This window comes from Hyperolius riggenbachi, chromosome 2, assembly GCF_040937935.1.
Source record: "Hyperolius riggenbachi isolate aHypRig1 chromosome 2, aHypRig1.pri, whole genome shotgun sequence".
Lineage (NCBI taxonomy): Eukaryota > Metazoa > Chordata > Amphibia > Anura > Hyperoliidae > Hyperolius > Hyperolius riggenbachi.
In genome coordinates, this window is record NC_090647.1 from 301,302,608 (window position 1) to 301,322,700 (window position 20,093).

Consider the following 20,093-nt stretch of genomic DNA (forward strand, 5'->3'; position numbering starts at 1 on the left):
CATCAGTTGACTCTGCTAAAGGCAGCGAGCCCTCTGTACACCCAGGACTGTTGTCATGGTTTCAAGGAGATGAAATCGCACTCCCCCCTCATTGGAAATGTCCTTTTACATGGCATGCAAAAACAGTTACCTACTTTGCATACAACTTTGCCAACTGCTTTTTCTTTCCCAGCAATACTGCTGCTCTCCTTTCAGCTGTATGGAAATACCGTTGCTTGTCTTTTGCACCTAACACAAAATTGAAACACAATCTATTTCACAGAATAACCTCTACCCAAAAGCAAAACCAAACAAACCCTAGAGGCCACATTCAGGACAGAATGTGGCCTCGGTGACCGTTAGGAAAGGTAGTGAGCAAACAGATCATTTCAGGATTTATGGAAACAAATCACTACTAGTTGTAATTGGCTACTGGATTCCAGCCTGGCTACATGGAAAGCACTACTGCCCTACTTCTGTGACTGAAGATACAGTTTAAAGGAAACCTGAACTGGAAAGACTGTGGGAGGTGCTTTTGAAGAGTAGCCTTTGAATTTGCTAGTTGGTTGGTTTTGTCCATCTCTGTGTTCTTGAGAGGACAAAGCCCAGGGTTATCCTCGTTAGTATAGTGGTCAGTATCCCCCGCCTGTCACGCGGGAGACCGGGGTTCAATTCCCCGACGGGGAGGCAGCTTTTGCTTCTTAAACTTTGTTTATCTCCATGTGTCTAGCCTAGGAATAACGTTTGTTCAGCCCTTTCACTAACATTTTCCAGCCCCCTTGCTGGTGGTGGAGACTCGCAGTGCCATGGCCGGTTAGCTCAGTTGGTTAGAGCGTGGTGCTAATAACGCCAAGGTCGTGGGTTCGATCCCCGTACGGGCCACAGGTGTGCGCTTAGACTTTTCACTCTGCCTGTCTGGGCACTGTGAAAGCAGTCGTTGCTTCTGCACTGGAGATCACTGACCCTCTTTCCATCAGTTGACTCTGCTAAAGGCAGTGAGCCCTCTGTACACCCAGGACTGTTGTCATGGTTTCAAGGAGATGAAATCGCACTCCCCCCTCATTGGAAATGTCCTTTTACATGGCATGCAAAAACAGTTACCTACTTTGCATACAACTTTGCCAACTGCTTTTTCTTTCCCAGCAATACTGCTGCTCTCCTTTCAGCTGTATGGAAATACAGTTGCTTGTCTTTTGCACCTAACACAAAATTGAAACACAATCTATTTCACAGAATAACCTCTACCCAAAAGCAAAACCAAACAAACCCTAGAGGCCACATTCAGGACAGAATGTGGCCTCGGTGACCGTTAGGAAAGGTAGTGAGCAAAAAGATCATTTCAGGATTTATGGAAACAAATCACTACTAGTTGTAATTGGCTACTGGATTCCAGCCTGGCTACATGGAAAGCACTACTGCCCTACTTCTGTGACTGAAGATACAGTTTAAAGGAAACCTGAACTGGAAAGACTGTGGGAGGTGCTTTTGAAGAGTAGCCTTTGAATTTGCTAGTTGGTTGGTTTTGTCCATCTCTGTGTTCTTGAGAGGACAAAGCCCAGGGTTATCCTCGTTAGTATAGTGGTCAGTATCCCCGCCTGTCACGCGGGAGACCGGGGTTCAATTCCCCGACGGGGAGGCAGCTTTTGCTTCTTAAACTTTGTTTATCTCCATGTGTCTAGCCTAGGAATAACGTTTGTTCAGCCCTTTCACTAACATTTTCCAGCCCCCTTGCTGGTGGTGGAGACTCACAGTGCCATGGCCGGTTAGCTCAGTTGGTTAGAGCGTGGTGCTAATAACGCCAAGGTCGCGGGTTCGATCCCCGTACGGGCCACAGGTGTGCGCTTAGACTTTTCACTCTGCCTGTCTGGGCACTGTGAAAGCAGTCGTTGCTTCTGCACTGGAGATCACTGACCCTCTTTCCATCAGTTGACTCTGCTAAAGGCAGCGAGCCCTCTGTACACCTAGGACTGTTGTCATGGTTTCAAGGAGATGAAATCGCACTCCCCCCTCATTGGAAATGTCCTTTTACATGGCATGCAAAAACAGTTACCTACTTTGCATACAACTTTGCCAACTGCTTTTTCTTTCCCAGCAATACTGCTGCTCTCCTTTCAGCTGTATGGAAATACCGTTGCTTGTCTTTTGCACCTAACACAAAATTGAAACACAATCTATTTCACAGAATAACCTCTACCCAAAAGCAAAACCAAACAAACCCTAGAGGCCACATTCAGGACAGAATGTGGCCTCGGTGACCGTTAGGAAAGGTAGTGAGCAAAAAGATCATTTCAGGATTTATGGAAACAAATCACTACTAGTTGTAATTGGCTACTGGATTCCAGCCTGGCTACATGGAAAGCACTACTGCCCTACTTCTGTGACTGAAGATACAGTTTAAAGGAAACCTGAACTGGAAAGACTGTGGGAGGTGCTTTTGAAGAGTAGACTTTGAATTTGCTAGTTGGTTGGTTTTGTCCATCTCTGTGTTCTTGAGAGGACAAAGCCTAGGGTTATCCTCGTTAGTATAGTGGTCAGTATCCCCGCCTGTCACGCGGGAGACCGGGGTTCAATTCCCCGACGGGGAGGCAGCTTTTGCTTCTTAAACTTTGTTTATCTCCATGTGTCTAGCCTAGGAATAACGTTTGTTCAGCCCTTTCACTAACATTTTCCAGCCCCCTTGCTGGTGGTGGAGACTCGCAGTGCCATGGCCGGTTAGCTCAGTTGGTTAGAGCGTGGTGCTAATAATGCCAAGGTCACGGGTTCGATCCCCGTACGGGCCACAGGTGTGCGCTTAGACTTTTCACTCTGCCTGTCTGGGCGCTGTGAAAGCAGTCGTTGCTTCTGCACTGGAGATCACTGACCCTCTTTCCATCAGTTGACTCTGCTAAAGGCAGCGAGCCCTCTGTACACCCAGGACTGTTGTCATGGTTTCAAGGAGATGAAATCGCACTCCCCCCTCATTGGAAATGTCCTTTTACATGGCATGCAAAAACAGTTACCTACTTTGCATACAACTTTGCCAACTGCTTTTTCTTTCCCAGCAATACTGCTGCTCTCCTTTCAGCTGTATGGAAATACCGTTGCTTGTCTTTTGCACCTAACACAAAATTGAAACACAATCTATTTCACAGAATAACCTCTACCCAAAAGCAAAACCAAACAAACCCTAGAGGCCACATTCAGGACAGAATGTGGCCTCGGTGACCGTTAGGAAAGGTAGTGAGCAAAAAGATCATTTCAGGATTTATGGAAACAAATCACTACTAGTTGTAATTGGCTACTGGATTCCAGCCTGGCTACATGGAAAGCACTACTGCCCTACTTCTGTGACTGAAGATACAGTTTAAAGGAAACCTGAACTGGAAAGACTGTGGGAGGTGCTTTTGAAGAGTAGCCTTTGAATTTGCTAGTTGGTTGGTTTTGTCCATCTCTGTGTTCTTGAGAGGACAAAGCCCAGGGTTATCCTCGTTAGTATAGTGGTCAGTATCCCCGCCTGTCACGCGGGAGACCGGGGTTCAATTCCCCGACGGGGAGGCAGCTTTTGCTTCTTAAACTTTGTTTATCTCCATGTGTCTAGCCTAGGAATAACGTTTGTTCAGCCCTTTCACTAACATTTTCCAGCCCCCTTGCTGGTGGTGGAGACTCACAGTGCCATGGCCGGTTAGCTCAGTTGGTTAGAGCGTGGTGCTAATAACGCCAAGGTCGCGGGTTCGATCCCCGTACGGGCCACAGGTGTGCGCTTAGACTTTTCACTCTGCCTGTCTGGGCACTGTGAAAGCAGTCGTTGCTTCTGCACTGGAGATCACTGACCCTCTTTCCATCAGTTGACTCTGCTAAAGGCAGCGAGCCCTCTGTACACCCAGGACTGTTGTCATGGTTTCAAGGAGATGAAATCGCACTCCCCCCTCATTGGAAATGTCCTTTTACATGGCATGCAAAAACAGTTACCTACTTTGCATACAACTTTGCCAACTGCTTTTTCTTTCCCAGCAATACTGCTGCTCTCCTTTCAGCTGTATGGAAATACCGTTGCTTGTCTTTTGCACCTAACACAAAATTGAAACACAATCTATTTCACAGAATAACCTCTACCCAAAAGCAAAACCAAACAAACCCTAGAGGCCACATTCAGGACAGAATGTGGCCTCGGTGACCGTTAGGAAAGGTAGTGAGCAAAAAGATCATTTCAGGATTTATGGAAACAAATCACTACTAGTTGTAATTGGCTACTGGATTCCAGCCTGGCTACATGGAAAGCACTACTGCCCTACTTCTGTGACTGAAGATACAGTTTAAAGGAAACCTGAACTGGAAAGACTGTGGGAGGTGCTTTTGAAGAGTAGCCTTTGAATTTGCTAGTTGGTTGGTTTTGTCCATCTCTGAGTTCTTGAGAGGACAAAGCCTAGGGTTATCCTCGTTAGTATAGTGGTCAGTATCCCCGCCTGTCACGCGGGAGACCGGGGTTCAATTCCCCGACGGGGAGGCAGCTTTTGCTTCTTAAACTTTGTTTATCTCCATGTGTCTAGCCTAGGAATAACGTTTGTTCAGCCCTTTCACTAACATTTTCCAGCCCCCTTGCTGGTGGTGGAGACTCGCAGTGCCATGGCCGGTTAGCTCAGTTGGTTAGAGCGTGGTGCTAATAATGCCAAGGTCACGGGTTCGATCCCCGTACGGGCCACAGGTGTGCGCTTAGACTTTTTACTCTGCCTGTCTGGGCACTGTGAAAGCAGTCGTTGCTTCTGCACTGGAGATCACTGACCCTCTTTCCATCAGTTGACTCTGCTAAAGGCAGCGAGCCCTCTGTACACCCAGGACTGTTGTCATGGTTTCAAGGAGATGAAATCGCACTCCCCCCTCATTGGAAATGTCCTTTTACATGGCATGCAAAAACAGTTACCTACTTTGCATACAACTTTGCCAACTGCTTTTTCTTTCCCAGCAATACTGCTGCTCTCCTTTCAGCTGTATGGAAATACCGTTGCTTGTCTTTTGCACCTAACACAAAATTGAAACACAATCTATTTCACAGAATAACCTCTACCCAAAAGCAAAACCAAACAAACCCTAGAGGCCACATTCAGGACAGAATGTGGCCTCGGTGACCGTTAGGAAAGGTAGTGAGCAAAAAGATCATTTCAGGATTTATGGAAACAAACCACTACTAGTTGTAATTGGCTACTGGATTCCAGCCTGGCTACATGGAAAGCACTACTGCCCTACTTCTGTGACTGAAGATACAGTTTAAAGGAAACCTGAACTGGAAAGACTGTGGGAGGTGCTTTTGAAGAGTAGCCTTTGAATTTGCTAGTTGGTTGGTTTGGTCCATCTCTGTGTTCTTGAGAGGACAAAGCCCAGGGTTATCCTCGTTAGTATAGTGGTCAGTATCCCCGCCTGTCACGCGGGAGACCGGGGTTCAATTCCCCGACGGGGAGGCAGCTTTTGCTTCTTAAACTTTGTTTATCTCCATGTGTCTAGCCTAGGAATATCGTTTGTTCAGCCCTTTCACTAACATTTTCCAGCCCCCTTGCTGGTGGTGGAGACTCGCAGTGCCATGGCCGGTTAGCTCAGTTGGTTAGAGCGTGGTGCTAATAACGCGAAGGTCGCGGGTTCGATCCCTGTACGGGCCACAGGTGTGTGCTTAGACTTTTCACTCTGCCTGTCTGGGCACTGTGAAAGCAGTCGTTGCTTCTGCACTGGAGATCACTGACCCTCTTTCCATCAGTTGACTCTGCTAAAGGCAGCGAGCCCTCTGTACACCCAGGACTGTTGTCATGGTTTCAAGGAGATGAAATCGCACTCCCCCCTCATTGGAAATGTCCTTTTACATGGCATGCAAAAACAGTTACCTACTTTGCATACAACTTTGCCAACTGCTTTTTCTTTCCCAGCAATACTGCTGCTCTCCTTTCAGCTGTATGGAAATACCGTTGCTTGTCTTTTGCACCTAACACAAAATTGAAACACAATCTATTTCACAGAATAACCTCTACCCAAAAGCAAAACCAAACAAACCCTAGAGGCCACATTCAGGAAAGAATGTGGCCTCGGTGACCGTTAGGAAAGGTAGTGAGCAAAAAGATCATTTCAGGATTTATGGAAACAAATCACTACTAGTTGTAATTGGCTACTGGATTCCAGCCTGGCTACATGGAAAGCACTACTGCCCTACTTCTGTGACTGAAGATACAGTTTAAAGGAAACCTGAACTGGAAAGACTGTGGGAGGTGCTTTTGAAGAGTAGCCTTTGAATTTGCTAGTTGGTTGGTTTTGTCCATCTCTGTGTTCTTGAGAGGACAAAGCCCAGGGTTATCCTCGTTAGTATAGTGGTCAGTATCCCCGCCTGTCACGCGGGAGACCGGGGTTCAATTCCCCGACGGGGAGGCAGCTTTTGCTTCTTAAACTTTGTTTATCTCCATGTGTCTAGCCTAGGAATAACGTTTGTTCAGCCCTTTCACTAACATTTTCCAGCCCCCTTGCTGGTGGTGGAGACTCACAGTGCCATGGCCGGTTAGCTCAGTTGGTTAGAGCGTGGTGCTAATAACGCCAAGGTTGCGGGTTCGATCCCCGTACAGGCCACAGGTGTGCGCTTAGACTTTTCACTCTGCCTGTCTGGGCACTGTGAAAGCAGTCGTTGCTTCTGCACTGGAGATCACTGACCCTCTTTCCATCAGTTGACTCTGCTAAAGGCAGCGAGCCCTCTGTACACCCAGGACTGTTGTCATGGTTTCAAGGAGATGAAATCGCACTCCCCCCTCATTGGAAATGTCCTTTTACATGGCATGCAAAAACAGTTACCTACTTTGCATACAACTTTGCCAACTGCTTTTTCTTTCCCAGCAATACTGCTGCTCTCCTTTCAGCTGTATGGAAATACCGTTGCTTGTCTTTTGCACCTAACACAAAATTGAAACACAATCTATTTCACAGAATAACCTCTACCCAAAAGCAAAACCAAACAAACCCTAGAGGCCACATTCAGGACAGAATGTGGCCTCGGTGACCGTTAGGAAAGGTAGTGAGCAAAAAGATCATTTCAGGATTTATGGAAACAAATCACTACTAGTTGTAATTGGCTACTGGATTCCAGCCTGGCTACATGGAAAGCACTACTGCCCTACTTCTGTGACTGAAGATACAGTTTAAAGGAAACCTGAACTGGAAAGACTGTGGGAGGTGCTTTTGAAGAGTAGCCTTTGAATTTGCTAGTTGGTTGGTTTTGTCCATCTCTGTGTTCTTGAGAGGACAAAGCCCAGGGTTATCCTCGTTAGTATAGTGGTCAGTATCCCCGCCTGTCACGTGGGAGACCGGGGTTCAATTCCCCGACGGGGAGGCAGCTTTTGCTTCTTAAACTTTGTTTATCTCCATGTGTCTAGCCTAGGAATAACGTTTGTTCAGCCCTTTCACTAACATTTTCCAGCCCCCTTGCTGGTGGTGGAGACTCGCAGTGCCATGGCCGGTTAGCTCAGTTGGTTAGAGCGTGGTGCTAATAACGCCAAGGTCGCGGGTTCGATCCCCGTACGGGCCACAGGTGTGCGCTTAGACTTTTCACTCTGCCTGTCTGGGCACTGTGAAAGCAGTCGTTGCTTCTGCACTGGAGATCACTGACCCTCTTTCCATCAGTTGACTCTGCTAAAGGCAGCGAGCCCTCTGTACACCCAGGACTGTTGTCATGGTTTCAAGGAGATGAAATCGCACTCCCCCCTCATTGGAAATGTCCTTTTACATGGCATGCAAAAACAGTTACCTACTTTGCATACAACTTTGCCAACTGCTTTTTCTTTCCCAGCAATACTGCTGCTCTCCTTTCAGCTGTATGGAAATACCGTTGCTTGTCTTTTGCACCTAACACAAAATTGAAACACAATCTATTTCACAGAATAACCTCTACCCAAAAGCAAAACCAAACAAACCCTAGAGGCCACATTCAGGACAGAATGTGGCCTCGGTGACCGTTAGGAAAGGTAGTGAGCAAAAAGATCATTTCAGGATTTATGGAAACAAATCACTACTAGTTGTAATTGGCTACTGGATTCCAGCCTGGCTACATGGAAAGCACTACTGCCCTACTTCTGTGACTGAAGATACAGTTTAAAGGAAACCTGAACTGGAAAGACTGTGGGAGGTGCTTTTGAAGAGTAGCCTTTGAATTTGCTAGTTGGTTGGTTTTGTCCATCTCTGTGTTCTTGAGAGGACAAAGCCTAGGGTTATCCTCGTTAGTATAGTGGTCAGTATCCCCGCCTGTCACGCGGGAGACCGGGGTTCAATTCCCCGACGGGGAGGCAGCTTTTGCTTCTTAAACTTTGTTTATCTCCATGTGTCTAGCCTAGGAATAACGTTTGTTCAGCCCTTTCACTAACATTTTCCAGCCCCCTTGCTGGTGGTGGAGACTCGCAGTGCCATGGCCGGTTAGCTCAGTTGGTTAGAGCGTGGTGCTAATAATGCCAAGGTCACGGGTTCGATCCCCGTACGGGCCACTGGTGTGCGCTTAGACTTTTCACTCTGCCTGTCTGGGCGCTGTGAAAGCAGTCGTTGCTTCTGCACTGGAGATCACTGACCCTCTTTCCATCAGTTGACTCTGCTAAAGGCAGCGAGCCCTCTGTACACCCAGGACTGTTGTCATGGTTTCAAGGAGATGAAATCGCACTCCCCCCTCATTGGAAATGTCCTTTTACATGGCATGCAAAAACAGTTACCTACTTTGCATACAACTTTGCCAACTGCTTTTTCTTTCCCAGCAATACTGCTGCTCTCCTTTCAGCTGTATGGAAATACCGTTGCTTGTCTTTTGCACCTAACACAAAATTGAAACACAATCTATTTCACAGAATAACCTCTACCCAAAAGCAAAACCAAACAAACCCTAGAGGCCACATTCAGGACAGAATGTGGCCTCGGTGACCGTTAGGAAAGGTAGTGAGCAAAAAGATCATTTCAGGATTTATGGAAACAAACCACTACTAGTTGTAATTGGCTACTGGATTCCAGCCTGGCTACATGGAAAGCACTACTGCCCTACTTCTGTGACTGAAGATACAGTTTAAAGGAAACCTGAACTGGAAAGACTGTGGGAGGTGCTTTTGAAGAGTAGCCTTTGAATTTGCTAGTTGGTTGGTTTTGTCCATCTCTGTGTTCTTGAGAGGACAAAGCCCAGGGTTATCCTCGTTAGTATAGTGGTCAGTATCCCCGCCTGTCACGCGGGAGACCGGGGTTCAATTCCCCGACGGGGAGGCAGCTTTTGCTTCTTAAACTTTGTTTATCTCCATGTGTCTAGCCTAGGAATAACGTTTGTTCAGCCCTTTCACTAACATTTTCCAGCCCCCTTGCTGGTGGTGGAGACTCGCAGTGCCATGGCAGGTTAGCTCAGTTGGTTAGAGCGTGGTGCTAATAACGCCAAGGTCGTGGGTTCGATCCCCGTACGGGCCACAAGTGTGCGCTTAGACTTTTCACTCTGCCTGTCTGGGCACTGTGAAAGCAGTCGTTGCTTCTGCACTGGAGATCACTGACCCTCTTTCCATCAGTTGACTCTGCTAAAGGCAGCGAGCCCTCTGTACACCCAGGACTGTTGTCATGGTTTCAAGGAGATGAAATCGCACTCCCCCCTCATTGGAAATGTCCTTTTACATGGCATGCAAAAACAGTTACCTACTTTGCATACAACTTTGCCAACTGCTTTTTCTTTCCCAGCAATACTGTTGCTCTCCTTTCAGCTGTATGGAAATACCGTTGCTTGTCTTTTGCACCTAACACAAAATTGAAACACAATCTATTTCACAGAATAACCTCTACCCAAAAGCAAAACCAAACAAACCCTAGAGGCCACATTCAGTACAGAATGTGGCCTCGGTGACCGTTAGGAAAGGTAGTGAGCAAAAAGATCATTTCAGGATTTATGGAAACAAATCACTACTAGTTGTAATTGGCTACTGGATTCCAGCCTGGCTACATGGAAAGCACTACTGCCCTACTTCTGTGACTGAAGATACAGTTTAAAGGAAACCTGAACTGGAAAGACTGTGGGAGGTGCTTTTGAAGAGTAGCCTTTGAATTTGCTAGTTGGTTGGTTTGGTCCATCTCTGTGTTCTTGAGAGGACAAAGCCCAGGGTTATCCTCGTTAGTATAGTGGTCAGTATCCCCGCCTGTCACGCGGGAGACCGGGGTTCAATTCCCCGACGGGGAGGCAGCTTTTGCTTCTTAAACTTTGTTTATCTCCATGTGTCTAGCCTAGGAATAACGTTTGTTCAGCCCTTTCACTAACATTTTCCAGCCCCCTTGCTGGTGGTGGAGACTCGCAGTGCCATGGCCGGTTAGCTCAGTTGGTTAGAGCGTGGTGCTAATAATGCGAAGGTCGCGGGTTCGATCCCTGTACGGGCCACAGGTGTGCGCTTAGACTTTTCACTCTGCCTGTCTGGGCACTGTGAAAGCAGTCATTGCTTCTGCACTGGAGATCACTGACCCTCTTTCCATCAGTTGACTCTGCTAAAGGCAGCGAGCCCTCTGTACACCCAGGACTGTTGTCATGGTTTCAAGGAGATGAAATCGCACTCCCCCCTCATTGGAAATGTCCTTTTACATGGCATGCAAAAACAGTTACCAACTTTGCCAACTGCTTTTTCTTTCCCAGCAATACTGCTGCTCTCCTTTCAGCTGTATGGAAATACCGTTGCTTGTCTTTTGCACCTAACACAAAATTGAAACACAATCTATTTCACAGAATAACCTCTACCCAAAAGCAAAACCAAACAAACCCTAGAGGCCACATTCAGGACAGAATGTGGCCTCGGTGACCGTTAGGAAAGGTAGTGAGCAAAAAGATCATTTCAGGATTTATGGAAACAAATCACTACTAGTTGTAATTGGCTACTGGATTCCAGCCTGGCTACATGGAAAGCACTACTGCCCTACTTCTGTGACTGAAGATACAGTTTAAAGGAAACCTGAACTGGAAAGACTGTGGGAGGTGCTTTTGAAGAGTAGCCTTTGAATTTGCTAGTTGGTTGGTTTTGTCCATCTCTGTGTTCTTGAGAGGACAAAGCCCAGGGTTATCCTCGTTAGTATAGTGGTCAGTATCCCCGCCTGTCACGCGGGAGACCGGGGTTCAATTCCCCGACGGGGAGGCAGCTTTTGCTTCTTAAACTTTGTTTATCTCCATGTGTCTAGCCTAGGAATAACGTTTGTTCAGCCCTTTCACTAACATTTTCCAGCCCCCTTGCTGGTGGTGGAGACTCGCAGTGCCATGGCCGGTTAGCTCAGTTGGTTAGAGCGTGGTGCTAATAACGCCAAGGTCGCGGGTTTGATCCCCGTACGGGCCACAGGTGTGTGCTTAGACTTTTCACTCTGCCTGTCTGGGCACTGTGAAAGCAGTCGTTGCTTCTGCACTGGAGATCACTGACCCTCTTTCCATCAGTTGACTCTGCTAAAGGCAGCGAGCCCTCTGTACACCCAGGACTGTTGTCATGGTTTCAAGGAGATGAAATCGCACTCCCCCCTCATTGGAAATGTCCTTTTACATGGCATGCAAAAACAGTTACCTACTTTGCATACAACTTTGCCAACTGCTTTTTCTTTCCCAGCAATACTGCTGCTCTCCTTTCAGCTGTATGGAAATACCGTTGCTTGTCTTTTGCACCTAACACAAAATTGAAACACAATCTATTTCACAGAATAACCTCTACCCAAAAGCAAAACCAAACAAACCCTAGAGGCCACATTCAGGAAAGAATGTGGCCTCGGTGACCGTTAGGAAAGGTAGTGAGCAAAAAGATCATTTCAGGATTTATGGAAACAAATCACTACTAGTTGTAATTGGCTACTGGATTCCAGCCTGGCTACATGGAAAGCACTACTGCCCTACTTCTGTGACTGAAGATACAGTTTAAAGGAAACCTGAACTGGAAAGACTGTGGGAGGTGCTTTTGAAGAGTAGCCTTTGAATTTGCTAGTTGGTTGGTTTTGTCCATCTCTGTGTTCTTGAGAGGACAAAGCCCAGGGTTATCCTCGTTAGTATAGTGGTCAGTATCCCCGCCTGTCACGCGGGAGACCGGGGTTCAATTCCCCGACGGGGAGGCAGCTTTTGCTTCTTAAACTTTGTTTATCTCCATGTGTCTAGCCTAGGAATAACGTTTGTTCAGCCCTTTCACTAACATTTTCCAGCCCCCTTGCTGGTGGTGGAGACTCACAGTGCCATGGCTGGTTAGCTCAGTTGGTTAGAGCGTGGTGCTAATAACGCCAAGGTTGCGGGTTCGATCCCCGTACGGGCCACAGGTGTGCGCTTAGACTTTTCACTCTGCCTGTCTGGGCACTGTGAAAGCAGTCGTTGCTTCTGCACTGGAGATCACTGACCCTCTTTCCATCAGTTGACTCTGCTAAAGGCAGCGAGCCCTCTGTACACCCAGGACTGTTGTCATGGTTTCAAGGAGATGAAATCGCACTCCCCCCTCATTGGAAATGTCCTTTTACATGGCATGCAAAAACAGTTACCTACTTTGCATACAACTTTGCCAACTGCTTTTTCTTTCCCAGCAATACTGCTGCTCTCCTTTCAGCTGTATGGAAATACCGTTGCTTGTCTTTTGCACCTAACACAAAATTGAAACACAATCTATTTCACAGAATAACCTCTACCCAAAAGCAAAACCAAACAAACCCTAGAGGCCACATTCAGGACAGAATGTGGCCTCGGTGACCGTTAGGAAAGGTAGTGAGCAAAAAGATCATTTCAGGATTTATGGAAACAAATCACTACTAGTTGTAATTGGCTACTGGATTCCAGCCTGGCTACATGGAAAGCACTACTGCCCTACTTCTGTGACTGAAGATACAGTTTAAAGGAAACCTGAACTGGAAAGACTGTGGGAGGTGCTTTTGAAGAGTAGCCTTTGAATTTGCTAGTTGGTTGGTTTTGTCCATCTCTGTGTTCTTGAGAGGACAAAGCCCAGGGTTATCCTCGTTAGTATAGTGGTCAGTATCCCTGCCTGTCACGCGGGAGACCGGGGTTCAATTCCCCGACGGGGAGGCAGCTTTTGCTTCTTAAACTTTGTTTATCTCCATGTGTCTAGCCTAGGAATAACGTTTGTTCAGCCCTTTCACTAACATTTTCCAGCCCCCTTGCTGGTGGTGGAGACTCACAGTGCCATGGCCGGTTAGCTCAGTTGGTTAGAGCGTGGTGCTAATAACGCCAAGGTCGCGGGTTTGATCCCTGTACGGGCCACAGGTGTGCGCTTAGACTTTTCACTCTGCCTGTCTGGGCACTGTGAAAGCAGTCGTTGCTTCTGCACTGGAGATCACTGACCCTCTTTCCATCAGTTGACTCTGCTAAAGGCAGCGAGCCCTCTGTACACCCAGGACTGTTGTCATGGTTTCAAGGAGATGAAATCGCACTCCCCCCTCATTGGAAATGTCCTTTTACATGGCATGCAAAAACAGTTACCTACTTTGCATACAACTTTGCCAACTGCTTTTTCTTTCCCAGCAATACTGCTGCTCTCCTTTCAGCTGTATGGAAATACCGTTGCTTGTCTTTTGCACCTAACACAAAATTGAAACACAATCTATTTCACAGAATAACCTCTACCCAAAAGCAAAACCAAACAAACCCTAGAGGCCACATTCAGGACAGAATGTGGCCTCGGTGACCGTTAGGAAAGGTAGTGAGCAAAAAGATCATTTCAGGATTTATGGAAACAAATCACTACTAGTTGTAATTGGCTACTGGATTCCAGCCTGGCTACATGGAAAGCACTACTGCCCTACTTCTGTGACTGAAGATACAGTTTAAAGGAAACCTGAACTGGAAAGACTGTGGGAGGTGCTTTTGAAGAGTAGCCTTTGAATTTGCTAGTTGGTTGGTTTTGTCCATCTCTGTGTTCTTGAGAGGACAAAGCCCAGGGTTATCCTCGTTAGTATAGTGGTCAGTATCCCTGCCTGTCACGCGGGAGACCGGGGTTCAATTCCCCGACGGGGAGGCAGCTTTTGCTTCTTAAACTTTGTTTATCTCCATGTGTCTAGCCTAGGAATAACGTTTGTTCAGCCCTTTCACTAACATTTTCCAGCCCCCTTGCTGGTGGTGGAGACTCACAGTGCCATGGCCGGTTAGCTCAGTTGGTTAGAGCGTGGTGCTAATAACGCCAAGGTCGCGGGTTCGATCCCCGTATGGGCCACAGGTGTGCGCTTAGACTTTTCACTCTGCCTGTCTGGGCACTGTGAAAGCAGTCGTTGCTTCTGCACTGGAGATCACTGACCCTCTTTCCATCAGTTGACTCTGCTAAAGGCAGCGAGCCCTCTGTACACCCAGGACTGTTGTCATGGTTTCAAGGAGATGAAATCGCACTCCCCCCTCATTGGAAATGTCCTTTTACATGGCATGCAAACACAGTTACCTACTTTGCATACAACTTTGCCAACTGCTTTTTCTTTCCCAGCAATACTGCTGCTCTCCTTTCAGCTGTATGGAAATACCGTTGCTTGTCTTTTGCACCTAACACAAAATTGAAACACAATCTATTTCACAGAATAACCTCTACCCAAAAGCAAAACCAAACAAACCCTAGAGGCCACATTCAGGACAGAATGTGGCCTCGGTGACCGTTAGGAAAGGTAGTGAGCAAAAAGATCATTTCAGGATTTATGGAAACAAATCACTACTAGTTGTAATTGGCTACTGGATTCCAGACTGGCTACATGGAAAGCACTACTGCCCTACTTCTGTGACTGAAGATACAGTTTAAAGGAAACCTGAACTGGAAAGACTGTGGGAGGTGCTTTTGAAGAGTAGCCTTTGAATTTGCTAGTTGGTTGGTTTTGTCCATCTCTGTGTTCTTGAGAGGACAAAGCCCAGGGTTATCCTCGTTAGTATAGTGGTCAGTATCCCTGCCTGTCACGCGGGAGACCGGGGTTCAATTCCCCGACGGGGAGGCAGCTTTTGCTTCTTAAACTTTGTTTATCTCCATGTGTCTAGCCTAGGAATAACGTTTGTTCAGCCCTTTCACTAACATTTTCCAGCCCCCTTGCTGGTGGCGGAGACTCACAGTGCCATGGCCGGTTAGCTCAGTTGGTTAGAGCGTGGTGCTAATAACGCCAAGGTCGCGGGTTCGATCCCCGTACGGGCCACAGGTGTGCGCTTAGACTTTTCACTCTGCCTGTCTGGGCACTGTGAAAGCAGTCGTTGCTTCTGCACTGGAGATCACTGACCCTCTTTCCATCAGTTGACTCTGCTAAAGGCAGCGAGCCCTCTGTACACCCAGGACTGTTGTCATGGTTTCAAGGAGATGAAATCGCACTCCCCCCTCATTGGAAATGTCCTTTTACATGGCATGCAAAAACAGTTACCTACTTTGCATACAACTTTGCCAACTGCTTTTTCTTTCCCAGCAATACTGCTGCTCTCCTTTCAGCTGTATGGAAATACCGTTGCTTGTCTTTTGCACCTAACACAAAATTGAAACACAATCTATTTCACAGAATAACCTCTACCCAAAAGCAAAACCAAACAAACCCTAGAGGCCACATTCAGGACAGAATGTGGCCTCGGTGACCGTTAGGAAAGGTAGTGAGCAAAAAGATCATTTCAGGATTTATGGAAACAAATCACTACTAGTTGTAATTGGCTACTGGATTCCAGCCTGGCTACATGGAAAGCACTACTGCCCTACTTCTGTGACTGAAGATACAGTTTAAAGGAAACCTGAACTGGAAAGACTGTGGGAGGTGCTTTTGAAGAGTAGCCTTTGAATTTGCTAGTTGGTTGGTTTGGTCCATCTCTGTGTTCTTGAGAGGACAAAGCCCAGGGTTATCCTCGTTAGTATAGTGGTCAGTATCCCCGCCTGTCACGCGGGAGACCGGGGTTCAATTCCCCGACGGGGAGGCAGCTTTTGCTTCTTAAACTTTGTTTATCTCCATGTGTCTAGCCTAGGAATAACGTTTGTTCAGCCCTTTCACTAACATTTTCCAGCCCCCTTGCTGGTGGTGGAGACTCGCAGTGCCATGGCCGGTTAGCTCAGTTGGTTAGAGCGTGGTGCTAATAATGCGAAGGTCGCGGGTTCGATCCCTGTACGGGCCACAGGTGTGCGCTTAGACTTTTCACTCTGCCTGTCTGGGCACTGTGAAAGCAGTCATTGCTTCTGCACTGGAGATCACTGACCCTCTTTCCATCAGTTGACTCTGCTAAAGGCAGCGAGCCCTCTGTACACCCAGGACTGTTGTCATGGTTTCAAGGAGATGAAATCGCACTCCCCCCTCATTGGAAATGTCCTTTTACATGGCATGCAAAAACAGTTACCAACTTTGCCAACTGCTTTTTCTTTCCCAGCAATACTGCTGCTCTCCTTTCAGCTGTATGGAAATACCGTTGCTTGTCTTTTGCACCTAACACAAAATTGAAACACAATCTATTTCACAGAATAACCTCTACCCAAAAGCAAAACCAAACAAACCCTAGAGGCCACATTCAGGACAGAATGTGGCCTCGGTGACCGTTAGGAAAGGTAGTGAGCAAAAAGATCATTTCAGGATTTATGGAAACAAATCACTACTAGTTGTAATTGGCTACTGGATTCCAGCCTGGCTACATGGAAAGCACTACTGCCCTACTTCTGTGACTGAAGATACAGTTTAAAGGAAACCTGAACTGGAAAGACTGTGGGAGGTGCTTTTGAAGAGTAGCCTTTGAATTTGCTAGTTGGTTGGTTTTGTCCATCTCTGTGTTCTTGAGAGGACAAAGCCCAGGGTTATCCTCGTTAGTATAGTGGTCAGTATCCCCGCCTGTCACGCGGGAGACCGGGGTTCAATTCCCCGACGGGGAGGCAGCTTTTGCTTCTTAAACTTTGTTTATCTCCATGTGTCTAGCCTAGGAATAACGTTTGTTCAGCCCTTTCACTAACATTTTCCAGCCCCCTTGCTGGTGGTGGAGACTCGCAGTGCCATGGCCGGTTAGCTCAGTTGGTTAGAGCGTGGTGCTAATAACGCCAAGGTCGCGGGTTTGATCCCCGTACGGGCCACAGGTGTGTGCTTAGACTTTTCACTCTGCCTGTCTGGGCACTGTGAAAGCAGTCGTTGCTTCTGCACTGGAGATCACTGACCCTCTTTCCATCAGTTGACTCTGCTAAAGGCAGCGAGCCCTCTGTACACCCAGGACTGTTGTCATGGTTTCAAGGAGATGAAATCGCACTCCCCCCTCATTGGAAATGTCCTTTTACATGGCATGCAAAAACAGTTACCTACTTTGCATACAACTTTGCCAACTGCTTTTTCTTTCCCAGCAATACTGCTGCTCTCCTTTCAGCTGTATGGAAATACCGTTGCTTGTCTTTTGCACCTAACACAAAATTGAAACACAATCTATTTCACAGAATAACCTCTACCCAAAAGCAAAACCAAACAAACCCTAGAGGCCACATTCAGGAAAGAATGTGGCCTCGGTGACCGTTAGGAAAGGTAGTGAGCAAAAAGATCATTTCAGGATTTATGGAAACAAATCACTACTAGTTGTAATTGGCTACTGGATTCCAGCCTGGCTACATGGAAAGCACTACTGCCCTACTTCTGTGACTGAAGATACAGTTTAAAGGAAACCTGAACTGGAAAGACTGTGGGAGGTGCTTTTGAAGAGTAGCCTTTGAATTTGCTAGTTGGTTGGTTTTGTCCATCTCTGTGTTCTTGAGAGGACAAAGCCCAGGGTTATCCTCGTTAGTATAGTGGTCAGTATCCCCGCCTGTCACGCGGGAGACCGGGGTTCAATTCCCCGACGGGGAGGCAGCTTTTGCTTCTTAAACTTTGTTTATCTCCATGTGTCTAGCCTAGGAATAACGTTTGTTCAGCCCTTTCACTAACATTTTCCAGCCCCCTTGCTGGTGGTGGAGACTCACAGTGCCATGGCTGGTTAGCTCAGTTGGTTAGAGCGTGGTGCTAATAACGCCAAGGTTGCGGGTTCGATCCCCGTACGGGCCACAGGTGTGCGCTTAGACTTTTCACTCTGCCTGTCTGGGCACTGTGAAAGCAGTCGTTGCTTCTGCACTGGAGATCACTGACCCTCTTTCCATCAGTTGACTCTGCTAAAGGCAGCGAGCCCTCTGTACACCCAGGACTGTTGTCATGGTTTCAAGGAGATGAAATCGCACTCCCCCCTCATTGGAAATGTCCTTTTACATGGCATGCAAAAACAGTTACCTACTTTGCATACAACTTTGCCAACTGCTTTTTCTTTCCCAGCAATACTGCTGCTCTCCTTTCAGCTGTATGGAAATACCGTTGCTTGTCTTTTGCACCTAACACAAAATTGAAACACAATCTATTTCACAGAATAACCTCTACCCAAAAGCAAAACCAAACAAACCCTAGAGGCCACATTCAGGACAGAATGTGGCCTCGGTGACCGTTAGGAAAGGTAGTGAGCAAAAAGATCATTTCAGGATTTATGGAAACAAATCACTACTAGTTGTAATTGGCTACTGGATTCCAGCCTGGCTACATGGAAAGCACTACTGCCCTACTTCTGTGACTGAAGATACAGTTTAAAGGAAACCTGAACTGGAAAGACTGTGGGAGGTGCTTTTGAAGAGTAGCCTTTGAATTTGCTAGTTGGTTGGTTTTGTCCATCTCTGTGTTCTTGAGAGGACAAAGCCCAGGGTTATCCTCGTTAGTATAGTGGTCAGTATCCCTGCCTGTCACGCGGGAGACCGGGGTTCAATTCCCCGACGGGGAGGCAGCTTTTGCTTCTTAAACTTTGTTTATCTCCATGTGTCTAGCCTAGGAATAACGTTTGTTCAGCCCTTTCACTAACATTTTCCAGCCCCCTTGCTGGTGGTGGAGACTCACAGTGCCATGGCCGGTTAGCTCAGTTGGTTAGAGCGTGGTGCTAATAACGCCAAGGTCGCGGGTTCGATCCCCGTACGGGCCACAGGTGTGCGCTTAGACTTTTCACTCTGCCTGTCTGGGCACTGTGAAAGCAGTCGTTGCTTCTGCACTGGAGATCACTGACCCTCTTTCCATCAGTTGACTCTGCTAAAGGCAGCGAGCCCTCTGTACACCCAGGACTGTTGTCATGGTTTCAAGGAGATGAAATCGCACTCCCCCCTCATTGGAAATGTCCTTTTACATGGCATGCAAAAACAGTTACCTACTTTGCATACAACTTTGCCAACTGCTTTTTCTTTCCCAGCAATACTGCTGCTCTCCTTTCAGCTGTATGGAAATACCGTTGCTTGTCTTTTGCACCTAACACAAAATTGAAACACAATCTATTTCACAGAATAACCTCTACCCAAAAGCAAAACCAAACAAACCCTAGAGGCCACATTCAGGACAGAATGTGGCCTCGGTGACCGTTAGGAAAGGTAGTGAGCAAAAAGATCATTTCAGGATTTATGGAAACAAATCACTACTAGTTGTAATTGGCTACTGGATTCCAGCCTGGCTACATGGAAAGCACTACTGCCCTACTTCTGTGACTGAAGATACAGTTTAAAGGAAACCTGAACTGGAAAGACTGTGGGAGGTGCTTTTGAAGAGTAGCCTTTGAATTTGCTAGTTGGTTGGTTTTGTCCATCTCTGTGTTCTTGAGAGGACAAAGCCCAGGGTTATCCTCGTTAGTATAGTGGTCAGTATCCCTGCCTGTCACGCGGGAGACCGGGGTTCAATTCCCCGACGGGGAGGCAGCTTTTGCTTCTTAAACTTTGTTTATCTCCATGTGTCTAGCCTAGGAATAACGTTTGTTCAGCCCTTTCACTAACATTTTCCAGCCCCCTTGCTGGTGGTGGAGACTCACAGTGCCATGGCCGGTTAGCTCAGTTGGTTAGAGCGTGGTGCTAATAACGCCAAGGTCGCGGGTTCGATCCCCGTATGGGCCACAGGTGTGCGCTTAGACTTTTCACTCTGCCTGTCTGGGCACTGTGAAAGCAGTCGTTGCTTCTGCACTGGAGATCACTGACCCTCTTTCCATCAGTTGACTCTGCTAAAGGCAGCGAGCCCTCTGTACACCCAGGACTGTTGTCATGGTTTCAAGGAGATGAAATCGCACTCCCCCCTCATTGGAAATGTCCTTTTACATGGCATGCAAACACAGTTACCTACTTTGCATACAACTTTGCCAACTGCTTTTTCTTTCCCAGCAATACTGCTGCTCT

At 47.2% G+C, this 20,093-nt stretch overlaps 42 non-coding genes across 42 annotated transcripts; all 42 read left to right on the forward strand.

The window, feature by feature from the left end:
• Nucleotides 1-593: 593 nt before the first annotated feature.
• Nucleotides 594-666, forward strand: TRNAD-GUC (transfer RNA aspartic acid (anticodon GUC)). Its single transcript has one exon. It is a non-coding gene; the product is annotated as a tRNA-Asp (tRNA).
• A 121-nt stretch (nt 667-787) lies between these two features.
• Nucleotides 788-861, forward strand: TRNAI-AAU (transfer RNA isoleucine (anticodon AAU)). Its single transcript has one exon. It is a non-coding gene; the product is annotated as a tRNA-Ile (tRNA).
• Nucleotides 862-1,543: 682 nt separating this feature from the next.
• TRNAD-GUC (transfer RNA aspartic acid (anticodon GUC)) lies at nt 1,544-1,615 on the forward strand. Its single transcript has one exon. It is a non-coding gene; the product is annotated as a tRNA-Asp (tRNA).
• Nucleotides 1,616-1,736: 121 nt separating this feature from the next.
• On the forward strand, nt 1,737-1,810 carry TRNAI-AAU (transfer RNA isoleucine (anticodon AAU)). Its single transcript has one exon. It is a non-coding gene; the product is annotated as a tRNA-Ile (tRNA).
• A 682-nt stretch (nt 1,811-2,492) lies between these two features.
• TRNAD-GUC (transfer RNA aspartic acid (anticodon GUC)) lies at nt 2,493-2,564 on the forward strand. Its single transcript has one exon. It is a non-coding gene; the product is annotated as a tRNA-Asp (tRNA).
• Nucleotides 2,565-2,685: 121 nt separating this feature from the next.
• Nucleotides 2,686-2,759, forward strand: TRNAI-AAU (transfer RNA isoleucine (anticodon AAU)). Its single transcript has one exon. It is a non-coding gene; the product is annotated as a tRNA-Ile (tRNA).
• A 682-nt stretch (nt 2,760-3,441) lies between these two features.
• Nucleotides 3,442-3,513, forward strand: TRNAD-GUC (transfer RNA aspartic acid (anticodon GUC)). Its single transcript has one exon. It is a non-coding gene; the product is annotated as a tRNA-Asp (tRNA).
• A 121-nt stretch (nt 3,514-3,634) lies between these two features.
• Nucleotides 3,635-3,708, forward strand: TRNAI-AAU (transfer RNA isoleucine (anticodon AAU)). Its single transcript has one exon. It is a non-coding gene; the product is annotated as a tRNA-Ile (tRNA).
• A 682-nt stretch (nt 3,709-4,390) lies between these two features.
• TRNAD-GUC (transfer RNA aspartic acid (anticodon GUC)) lies at nt 4,391-4,462 on the forward strand. The gene has a single exon. It is a non-coding gene; the product is annotated as a tRNA-Asp (tRNA).
• Nucleotides 4,463-4,583: 121 nt separating this feature from the next.
• TRNAI-AAU (transfer RNA isoleucine (anticodon AAU)) lies at nt 4,584-4,657 on the forward strand. The gene has a single exon. It is a non-coding gene; the product is annotated as a tRNA-Ile (tRNA).
• Nucleotides 4,658-5,339: 682 nt separating this feature from the next.
• Nucleotides 5,340-5,411, forward strand: TRNAD-GUC (transfer RNA aspartic acid (anticodon GUC)). Its single transcript has one exon. It is a non-coding gene; the product is annotated as a tRNA-Asp (tRNA).
• A 121-nt stretch (nt 5,412-5,532) lies between these two features.
• Nucleotides 5,533-5,606, forward strand: TRNAI-AAU (transfer RNA isoleucine (anticodon AAU)). The gene has a single exon. It is a non-coding gene; the product is annotated as a tRNA-Ile (tRNA).
• Nucleotides 5,607-6,288: 682 nt separating this feature from the next.
• TRNAD-GUC (transfer RNA aspartic acid (anticodon GUC)) lies at nt 6,289-6,360 on the forward strand. The gene has a single exon. It is a non-coding gene; the product is annotated as a tRNA-Asp (tRNA).
• A 121-nt stretch (nt 6,361-6,481) lies between these two features.
• Nucleotides 6,482-6,555, forward strand: TRNAI-AAU (transfer RNA isoleucine (anticodon AAU)). Its single transcript has one exon. It is a non-coding gene; the product is annotated as a tRNA-Ile (tRNA).
• A 682-nt stretch (nt 6,556-7,237) lies between these two features.
• Nucleotides 7,238-7,309, forward strand: TRNAD-GUC (transfer RNA aspartic acid (anticodon GUC)). Its single transcript has one exon. It is a non-coding gene; the product is annotated as a tRNA-Asp (tRNA).
• A 121-nt stretch (nt 7,310-7,430) lies between these two features.
• TRNAI-AAU (transfer RNA isoleucine (anticodon AAU)) lies at nt 7,431-7,504 on the forward strand. The gene has a single exon. It is a non-coding gene; the product is annotated as a tRNA-Ile (tRNA).
• Nucleotides 7,505-8,186: 682 nt separating this feature from the next.
• On the forward strand, nt 8,187-8,258 carry TRNAD-GUC (transfer RNA aspartic acid (anticodon GUC)). The gene has a single exon. It is a non-coding gene; the product is annotated as a tRNA-Asp (tRNA).
• Nucleotides 8,259-8,379: 121 nt separating this feature from the next.
• Nucleotides 8,380-8,453, forward strand: TRNAI-AAU (transfer RNA isoleucine (anticodon AAU)). The gene has a single exon. It is a non-coding gene; the product is annotated as a tRNA-Ile (tRNA).
• A 682-nt stretch (nt 8,454-9,135) lies between these two features.
• On the forward strand, nt 9,136-9,207 carry TRNAD-GUC (transfer RNA aspartic acid (anticodon GUC)). Its single transcript has one exon. It is a non-coding gene; the product is annotated as a tRNA-Asp (tRNA).
• Nucleotides 9,208-9,328: 121 nt separating this feature from the next.
• Nucleotides 9,329-9,402, forward strand: TRNAI-AAU (transfer RNA isoleucine (anticodon AAU)). Its single transcript has one exon. It is a non-coding gene; the product is annotated as a tRNA-Ile (tRNA).
• Nucleotides 9,403-10,084: 682 nt separating this feature from the next.
• On the forward strand, nt 10,085-10,156 carry TRNAD-GUC (transfer RNA aspartic acid (anticodon GUC)). The gene has a single exon. It is a non-coding gene; the product is annotated as a tRNA-Asp (tRNA).
• A 121-nt stretch (nt 10,157-10,277) lies between these two features.
• TRNAI-AAU (transfer RNA isoleucine (anticodon AAU)) lies at nt 10,278-10,351 on the forward strand. Its single transcript has one exon. It is a non-coding gene; the product is annotated as a tRNA-Ile (tRNA).
• Nucleotides 10,352-11,021: 670 nt separating this feature from the next.
• TRNAD-GUC (transfer RNA aspartic acid (anticodon GUC)) lies at nt 11,022-11,093 on the forward strand. The gene has a single exon. It is a non-coding gene; the product is annotated as a tRNA-Asp (tRNA).
• Nucleotides 11,094-11,214: 121 nt separating this feature from the next.
• TRNAI-AAU (transfer RNA isoleucine (anticodon AAU)) lies at nt 11,215-11,288 on the forward strand. The gene has a single exon. It is a non-coding gene; the product is annotated as a tRNA-Ile (tRNA).
• Nucleotides 11,289-11,970: 682 nt separating this feature from the next.
• Nucleotides 11,971-12,042, forward strand: TRNAD-GUC (transfer RNA aspartic acid (anticodon GUC)). Its single transcript has one exon. It is a non-coding gene; the product is annotated as a tRNA-Asp (tRNA).
• A 121-nt stretch (nt 12,043-12,163) lies between these two features.
• Nucleotides 12,164-12,237, forward strand: TRNAI-AAU (transfer RNA isoleucine (anticodon AAU)). The gene has a single exon. It is a non-coding gene; the product is annotated as a tRNA-Ile (tRNA).
• A 682-nt stretch (nt 12,238-12,919) lies between these two features.
• Nucleotides 12,920-12,991, forward strand: TRNAD-GUC (transfer RNA aspartic acid (anticodon GUC)). Its single transcript has one exon. It is a non-coding gene; the product is annotated as a tRNA-Asp (tRNA).
• A 121-nt stretch (nt 12,992-13,112) lies between these two features.
• On the forward strand, nt 13,113-13,186 carry TRNAI-AAU (transfer RNA isoleucine (anticodon AAU)). Its single transcript has one exon. It is a non-coding gene; the product is annotated as a tRNA-Ile (tRNA).
• A 682-nt stretch (nt 13,187-13,868) lies between these two features.
• Nucleotides 13,869-13,940, forward strand: TRNAD-GUC (transfer RNA aspartic acid (anticodon GUC)). Its single transcript has one exon. It is a non-coding gene; the product is annotated as a tRNA-Asp (tRNA).
• Nucleotides 13,941-14,061: 121 nt separating this feature from the next.
• Nucleotides 14,062-14,135, forward strand: TRNAI-AAU (transfer RNA isoleucine (anticodon AAU)). The gene has a single exon. It is a non-coding gene; the product is annotated as a tRNA-Ile (tRNA).
• Nucleotides 14,136-14,817: 682 nt separating this feature from the next.
• TRNAD-GUC (transfer RNA aspartic acid (anticodon GUC)) lies at nt 14,818-14,889 on the forward strand. The gene has a single exon. It is a non-coding gene; the product is annotated as a tRNA-Asp (tRNA).
• A 121-nt stretch (nt 14,890-15,010) lies between these two features.
• On the forward strand, nt 15,011-15,084 carry TRNAI-AAU (transfer RNA isoleucine (anticodon AAU)). Its single transcript has one exon. It is a non-coding gene; the product is annotated as a tRNA-Ile (tRNA).
• Nucleotides 15,085-15,766: 682 nt separating this feature from the next.
• Nucleotides 15,767-15,838, forward strand: TRNAD-GUC (transfer RNA aspartic acid (anticodon GUC)). The gene has a single exon. It is a non-coding gene; the product is annotated as a tRNA-Asp (tRNA).
• A 121-nt stretch (nt 15,839-15,959) lies between these two features.
• TRNAI-AAU (transfer RNA isoleucine (anticodon AAU)) lies at nt 15,960-16,033 on the forward strand. Its single transcript has one exon. It is a non-coding gene; the product is annotated as a tRNA-Ile (tRNA).
• A 670-nt stretch (nt 16,034-16,703) lies between these two features.
• TRNAD-GUC (transfer RNA aspartic acid (anticodon GUC)) lies at nt 16,704-16,775 on the forward strand. Its single transcript has one exon. It is a non-coding gene; the product is annotated as a tRNA-Asp (tRNA).
• A 121-nt stretch (nt 16,776-16,896) lies between these two features.
• On the forward strand, nt 16,897-16,970 carry TRNAI-AAU (transfer RNA isoleucine (anticodon AAU)). The gene has a single exon. It is a non-coding gene; the product is annotated as a tRNA-Ile (tRNA).
• Nucleotides 16,971-17,652: 682 nt separating this feature from the next.
• On the forward strand, nt 17,653-17,724 carry TRNAD-GUC (transfer RNA aspartic acid (anticodon GUC)). Its single transcript has one exon. It is a non-coding gene; the product is annotated as a tRNA-Asp (tRNA).
• Nucleotides 17,725-17,845: 121 nt separating this feature from the next.
• On the forward strand, nt 17,846-17,919 carry TRNAI-AAU (transfer RNA isoleucine (anticodon AAU)). Its single transcript has one exon. It is a non-coding gene; the product is annotated as a tRNA-Ile (tRNA).
• A 682-nt stretch (nt 17,920-18,601) lies between these two features.
• Nucleotides 18,602-18,673, forward strand: TRNAD-GUC (transfer RNA aspartic acid (anticodon GUC)). Its single transcript has one exon. It is a non-coding gene; the product is annotated as a tRNA-Asp (tRNA).
• Nucleotides 18,674-18,794: 121 nt separating this feature from the next.
• TRNAI-AAU (transfer RNA isoleucine (anticodon AAU)) lies at nt 18,795-18,868 on the forward strand. Its single transcript has one exon. It is a non-coding gene; the product is annotated as a tRNA-Ile (tRNA).
• A 682-nt stretch (nt 18,869-19,550) lies between these two features.
• Nucleotides 19,551-19,622, forward strand: TRNAD-GUC (transfer RNA aspartic acid (anticodon GUC)). The gene has a single exon. It is a non-coding gene; the product is annotated as a tRNA-Asp (tRNA).
• A 121-nt stretch (nt 19,623-19,743) lies between these two features.
• Nucleotides 19,744-19,817, forward strand: TRNAI-AAU (transfer RNA isoleucine (anticodon AAU)). The gene has a single exon. It is a non-coding gene; the product is annotated as a tRNA-Ile (tRNA).
• Nucleotides 19,818-20,093: the final 276 nt, after the last annotated feature.